The sequence below is a fragment of the Scylla paramamosain genome, chromosome 4 (assembly GCF_035594125.1).
Source record: "Scylla paramamosain isolate STU-SP2022 chromosome 4, ASM3559412v1, whole genome shotgun sequence".
Classification (NCBI taxonomy): domain Eukaryota; kingdom Metazoa; phylum Arthropoda; class Malacostraca; order Decapoda; family Portunidae; genus Scylla; species Scylla paramamosain.
This window is the reverse complement of record NC_087154.1, coordinates 32,947,902-32,954,808: the sequence shown is the minus strand read 5'-3', so window position 1 is coordinate 32,954,808 and position 6,907 is coordinate 32,947,902. Positions and strand designations below refer to the sequence as shown.

The window sequence follows — 6,907 nt, the reverse complement described above, 5'->3', positions numbered from 1 at the left end:
CATAATTCACTCTTTCGTTTAAATATTTAATCTTTAGGCAACACCTTTGTATATCTCAACACATTACTTTACCTATCTCTGGCTGGCTGGGTGCCGTGACTCACCTGCCGCTTCCAGCCCGTAACTTTCCTTAATTTTTCACTATGATGATAGATTAGCTTGAAAAATACTGAGGAATTTCTCATTAGCCTATTAGTTAATCGATTAATCACTCTGGTAGTCTCGCTGCCGCCCACCAACTGACTCGCCTCGCCCATCAGGACGCTGGTTATTATTTTTAGGCTTAAACAAGTGACAAAAAATGAAACATCTCAATCATTATTAATTTAACCGGAACGCGATGACGTAAGTTTGTTCAGGCTTGTCTACGGCTAACGAGAGAGAGAGAGAGAGAGAGAGAGAGAGAGAGAGAGAGAGAGAGAGAGAGAGAGAGAGAGAGAGAGGTATAGTACATCTACTTGTAGACTACGTATGGGAGACCAGGGTAGTAATAGAATAAGAATAAAAGGACATCTCTCCGCCCCCTCCCTCCCTCATGCAACATGCCGGCAAACGACATTTAGACGTGTAGCCTGTACGTGAAAATTTTAGAGTAAAACACGATAACAAAGGAATTTACAATGTATCACTACTACTATTGCTGGTGTTTCCCCACATCTCGCAACTGAAAGACATGAAAAAGTAATTCATTAAGGAAAATCTGTTTGCCAGCAAATATCCATGTTCCCAGAAACATTGACCTGATCTAGACTTGAAACTCTTTAAGAATTCCTTGCTAAGAACTGATGTTGGAAGTTTGTTTCAGTGGTCAATGGTTTTTTAATACTGAAAATTAAATTGTTTATTATATGCGTTACACCGTCTTGATTTCATGCCGCTTCCTCTTGGTATCGTCCTGTTATTTAGTTAGAAGAGTCTCTCAGAATTTGTTGCGACGAATACTTTTATTATTTTGAAAACTTCAGTTACATCTCCTCCAATCCTTTAATCTTGCCTCGTACAAGTTACGCAACGTCAGGATTTGCTTTGCTGGTTGCCTTTGTATACTTTTCCACAAGTTTTCACTTTTTTTTTAAATATCTAACTTAGCAACCAAAGTTGTATAGCGTATTTCTGCTGTACTTCATCAATGGTGCATATTCTAGTGTTCTTACTATTTGCAATTTGAAATAAATATTTCTTGAAATGGAAATTATTATGCCTGCTTTTTTTTCATTTGCTGTTCTACACTGTTCGCTCATTTTTCAGTTACAGCTTATCGTTGTTCCAAGATCTTTTCTCGTTTGATATTGTTAGATTGTGATAAAACCATGTGTCAGGAGTGGGATTCGAACCCACGCCCGGAAGACCGGACTGCGACCTGAACGCAGCGCCTTGGACCGCTCGGCCATCCTGACTTTGACACAAAAGCTCGCGTACATCGAGAGAGAGAGAGAGAGAGAGAGAGAGAGAGAGAGAGAGAGAGAGAGAAGGAGAGAGAGAGAGAGAGAGAGAGAGAGATGGGACGTCTTTCTATTTCCCTCGTGAAAAGTTTGAGAATTTGCTAAGTCCTACAGAGGAAGATGTGGAAGTGAGGAAGCAGAGGAGGAGGAGGAGGAGGAGGAGGAGGAGGAGGAGGAAAGCCTTGTGGAGCCGTCGCACCCTCCCTAGCGGCTCGGTAAGTAAACACCACCGAGTAATGTCAACAAACATTTGGACCCCCGACCTCTCGAGTAGAAAATGTTGTTTAGTCACTTCTGATGTTTTTCTACACCTTTATTGCCTTAATGGGCTTTTCTAAACCGTATGTGTCGCCAACACCAGCGCGGCGTGACGAGTAGAGGCCCACCGATGTTCTATGTTACCTTGTCGGTGTGTAACGAAATAAAGGCATGAGGTCATCACACTTCTCCTCTCTGTGGTGTTGTGGTCTCGTATTGCTACTGCGTTATTCGCTACCCTTGTATGTATGTATGTATGTATGTATGTATGGGCATTGCTGTTCCGTACAAGCACGGTATATTAATATTGGGTAAAATCAGTGTGAATGTTTTGATTATGTCTCCGCATTTTGTGTTGATGTATTTCGTAATTTCTGGAATTCCATCCGCCCTTTTTTAATATACAAAAAAAGCAAGATGTTTATAGGTTTAGTATTGCTTTGGACAAATAAGAACACGAAAAAATTGTTTTTGTTTATAACTTTGTATGCTGTATCATTTTATATTTTGTACCACATTCGAATCTTCTTTTTCCTCACACACACAAAAAAAAAAAAAAAACCTGACCAGTATTTCATCAAATCCTCATACTTCAGGGCTGAAGCTAAATATATTATACTGGGTGGGGTGAAAACACTGTCAGATACGGCAGAAGAGGTAAAGGCTGGCTGCAGTAAAGGTTAAAATAAAGCTTGGAGGAGAAAGAATGGCGGTAGTCCAGGCCAGCCAGACCGTCCGTACCCTGCAGCACGGCCCAGCACCACCACCACCACACCAACGGCCGGATCTCGTGCTCGCGGGTCACCTCTCTCACCTCACCAATCCACTAATGGACGGTTAACTTTTTTTCTTTCCCCTCTCTCTCGTTCTCTCGCTCTTCGGCGGCAGTTTCCCCAGGGCACGCAATCGTCCCCACTGCTGCTCTGTGCCTCGCGGAAATAATTAGTTAACTTCTGCTTCCCTCATATCCTCGACCATGCTATTTCCTGCGCCTTAAATTCCCTGATTGAAGGATCCTGTAGGTGTGTGGATCGCAGGCCAATTAAGGACACCTGAACATGGCACTTCTGAGCAGGTTAATTACTTCTGAAATCTCTGGAGATTAGGACACAGCTTTGGAAAATATCATTCCAGTGTTCAGGCTTTACTTGTCGCACCTCCAGGAGAGCCAGTGGAAAAAGGAAACGAATAATGAAAACCTCTTATTTTCAGCGCAAAAGTTTGTTAACGCTGGAAGACTGTGCTATGGTGTGGACTCTACGTATAATACATCGAGTACATAATGCCACATGCTGACACACACATGAGCTTTAATGCTGAAAGAGACGAAGAATTTTTTTTTCTTTTTATATTATTATAGTGTGTAGTCATTAGAGTGTGTAGTCCGCCTAGCTTTTGTCCCGGGGCGGGTAGCCACTCTCCGATTCTCTGTGGAAGGCAGGTGGATGAGGCGAGCATTGGTAATGCTGAACCACTTGAGTTGCGACAATAACAGTTTATCTTTAGCGGATTTGACGTGAGACGTACTCATGGCGTGATGACATTAAGGACTACAAAGTTCATCGTCCAATGCTTCAGTCATGGCAGCGTGAAATGTTTCACAGCAATCGACGAGGAACTATTTGGGATGCAAATGAAAGAATTTATCAATATAGTCCATGGTAAGAATATGAAACTATCTAGAGAATTAGTTCGCATGATAAACTACTTTCACTGGCAACATGAATAAAACTTACATTTACATTGCTTTACTTTTTTATTTTTAACCTTTATTCGAAAATAAAAAGGAAGCGCCCACAAAAAGCAACTTTTATGTGTTTTTCTTTTAACAGCTGAAAGTCAGTGAAACTGCAGAGGTAGCGACAAAGGTCTCCCTGAATTGTTGACGGCCTCATTACTTTTGTATACGTTAGTTGCGGCCGACAGCGTGTTGGACTACAGTGATGCATAACATGTTTCTCGTCTCGTCCTTGACAAAACAACTACCGAGACCCAAGAGCAGCCGATGGGAATTAAAGGAGAGCTTGCAGAAGTTAAGTAATAGATAGATTTCCTTAATTATGCGCATAATTAAAGCTTAAGAAGGACAGTCAGCTTAGCGTGAAGGATCCAATCAGTGACACTATTTCAATTATTCCTGTCAAGCGCGCAAGGCTGAAAACCGTTGAGACTGACTGCATGATTCCTTCGACACAAAAGACTTTCACTTCTGTTAAATACGGAACGATTCACTGTGCAGGGTAACAATCCCGGAATAACAGGTTAAACACTGAACTCTTGACTTTACTGCCACGACGTGATGGAAAACGACACACGTGCAGTCAACGAAAACGAGATCCGTCCTTGAACACATTTTTTTTTTTCTCTTTAGATATTGTTCACTTGCTTTCACGGTGCTTACGTATACACCTGATATTAGTTAGTGATAATAAGTTTCCTCGCCAAATCCTGCAAGACTCGTCTAATGTCACCTTAATATTCCTCTATCAGCATTCCCTGTCGCTACCCAACCAACATTTACCACAATTTAATAATCTACGTGCCTCTTTCGTATGTAGAATCACGCTTTTCTCTTCTATCATCTCCGAGAACATAATTTCCTACTACATATCGATGCTTCTATGTATGTAAATACTTTCCCATTATCCAACTATTTAAAAAAAAATTACCTTAATCTAATAAATAGTCTACGTGGCTTTCTTTGCATAAAAAAAAAAAATATATGGTTTCTCTTACACCATCTGCAGCTGCTGTGTTTCTGTTTCCCTACATACTCTCCACAAGCCACCTAGTTCAAAAGTTACCACAATCTAATCATCTACGTATCTCAACAAACAAAAAGCTTTCTTCACTTCCCTGACATTCCACGACCCTCCGCGTAATAAAGATTTCACTACACTTCCTTGTACGGCTGTAATATTTACTGTTCATCAATAATTTACCGAGGTTATCCACATGCCACTTCACCGCAACGATAGCTTTCCAAGAGGGCGGCGGTCACTGTACTCTGCAGCACAAGTGGATCTGCCGACGAGGCGATGCAGATTTGTTTGCGTGGGTATTAAAGTGTTGTTTGTCTTTAATCTTCCTGTGCTTCCTACAGTATGGACTAGTTTCATGGGGTTAGCATACTGTTGCATTCTCTCTCTCTCTCTCTCTCTCTCTCTCTCTCTCTCTCACGCACACACAATTTCTCTCTCTCTCTCTCTCTCACACACACAATAATTTCACGCATCTTCGTGCTCCTACAAATGTGACCACTAAAATACATCATAAATTTTAAGGAAAAGCCACACACTCTCGTAAACAACTTTTCCTTCACCTTTGAATTTACACAACGAATCATTTGCTCAATTAAACTGCAAACTGCCGAGAGAGAGAGAGAGAGAGAGAGAGAGAGAGAGAGAGAGAGAGAGAGAGAGAGAGAGAGAGAGAGAGAGAGAGAGAGAGTAAAAGGTTCGACGAGCAGAAACTACGTAGTGCGTATGCGGCAGTGGACTCGGGAATGGAGGCTGGATGTTGCATCTGCACCCTGACGGAAGACGAGAAAAAAGCACGAGATTGGGGAGGAGACAAAGTGCTGTGTGAACGTAGAAGTGAACCGGAATTGAGAAAGAAAAACAGAACTTCCTTCCTGATTTTTTTTTTTAATTACTAATACCAGCAACGACAGGAAACACAGACAAAAAAATGAAGGAAGTGATTTAATAAAAGAGAAATGATATCAGTAGTAAAAAAACAGCAACAACAAAGCAACAGGATTAAAGACTGCGTGTTCTTGTATGTACGTAGAAAGTGCCAACGAACCGTGAGGGAATATGCGACACCAACACTGTTACATCCACACACCTTGGCTGCACCATTCGCAACACCAACGCTGCTACATCCCTCACAACATCAACACCGATCCACCACTCACAACATCAACACCGCTGCACCCCTCACAACATCAATACCACTACATCCTTTACATCATCAACACCGCTACATCCCTTACAACATCAACTCCGCTACAGCTTTTTCATCACCACATGCTCTTATATACAAGAAGCCGAAGCAGTTTTTTACTCTGCCAGCGTCGCTTCAACATGCTTCAGAAAAAAAAAATTAGGCGCTCGTTCCAGCCCCTTCCCTCCCTCGCCACCCCCACACACCAATGCCGGCACTCCTCCACCACCCAGCCCCCGCCGAGCCGCCTCCACACAGGAGCCGAGTCACTTATTTACATAATTAACAGGAAAATATTCATAGGGAGGATCGCACTCTCCCCGCGCACCTATCCCCGCGGGAGGCGCCTCGGGGTGCCTGCTGCGGGGTGTTCGGCCGGTGCTGCGACGTGACGAGGCTTCCGGCGCCATCCAATTAAAGGAATGTGCCCCTCGAAGCAGCGTCACAGGAGGCGCTGCGCGGCGATGAAAGGAACACATGGCTGTGAAAACTTCCCACTGTGGTTAGCGCCGTGACAAAGCACGCCAAGGCCCGCAAGGAGCATAAACCACGCGCAGGGCGACGCCCCAAGTTTTCAGTTTCATTCACGGCAAGGAGCTTCCTGCCCCAGCCACTGCACGCCTCGAAGGAAAAAGTCACAATGTTCATCTCCATTAAGAATGAGCCAAGTGTTATTTTGTTGTGCAAGTGTTACGAAATTCACTTATTTATGGTGTATATGGAATTATATCAAATGTTTTTACCACCAAAGATATCATTATTATTGTTTCGTGGACGATCGAATAGCATGCCGGCATCGTCTGCAGCTCTGTCTATCACAACAATCTCGTCACGTGTGAAGGTCACGTGTTGCGAACAATTATAGTAATCAGAGTTTACGAGAAGACTGCACCAAACCAGTCTTGATTCACGGCAGTACAACAGATAACAAGACTGTGCAAACAAGTGAAACATTCAAACTGTACTCGTTACAAGTTCACAGGTGTGTAAGTTCCTGGAAACAAGAGGAAGAAAACCAAGTGGTAGGAATCACCTGCAAGAAAAGAAGGGAGGTGTCGTCAGGATCTCACATAAATGGATATAACATATTACAGTGTTAGCCATTCTATTTACAAAAGAATAAAAGAAAGAAAAAGCTACCTTTCAATCTGAAACAAACCTAGTGAGCGAAAACACACTGGTTGTCTTACGTGTTACTTTGATTTTTCACTTTTTTTTTTTTTTCGGTAACGTATATGACCAGAAGTTTTCAGCACCTT

The 6,907-nt window shown here is 42.6% G+C and overlaps 1 non-coding gene across 1 annotated transcript; it reads right to left on the bottom strand.

Annotated features, from left to right (window-relative positions):
• Window positions 1-1,313: 1,313 nt before the first annotated feature.
• Window positions 1,314-1,397, bottom strand: Trnal-cag (transfer RNA leucine (anticodon CAG)). The gene has a single exon. It is a non-coding gene; the product is annotated as a tRNA-Leu (tRNA).
• Window positions 1,398-6,907: the final 5,510 nt, after the last annotated feature.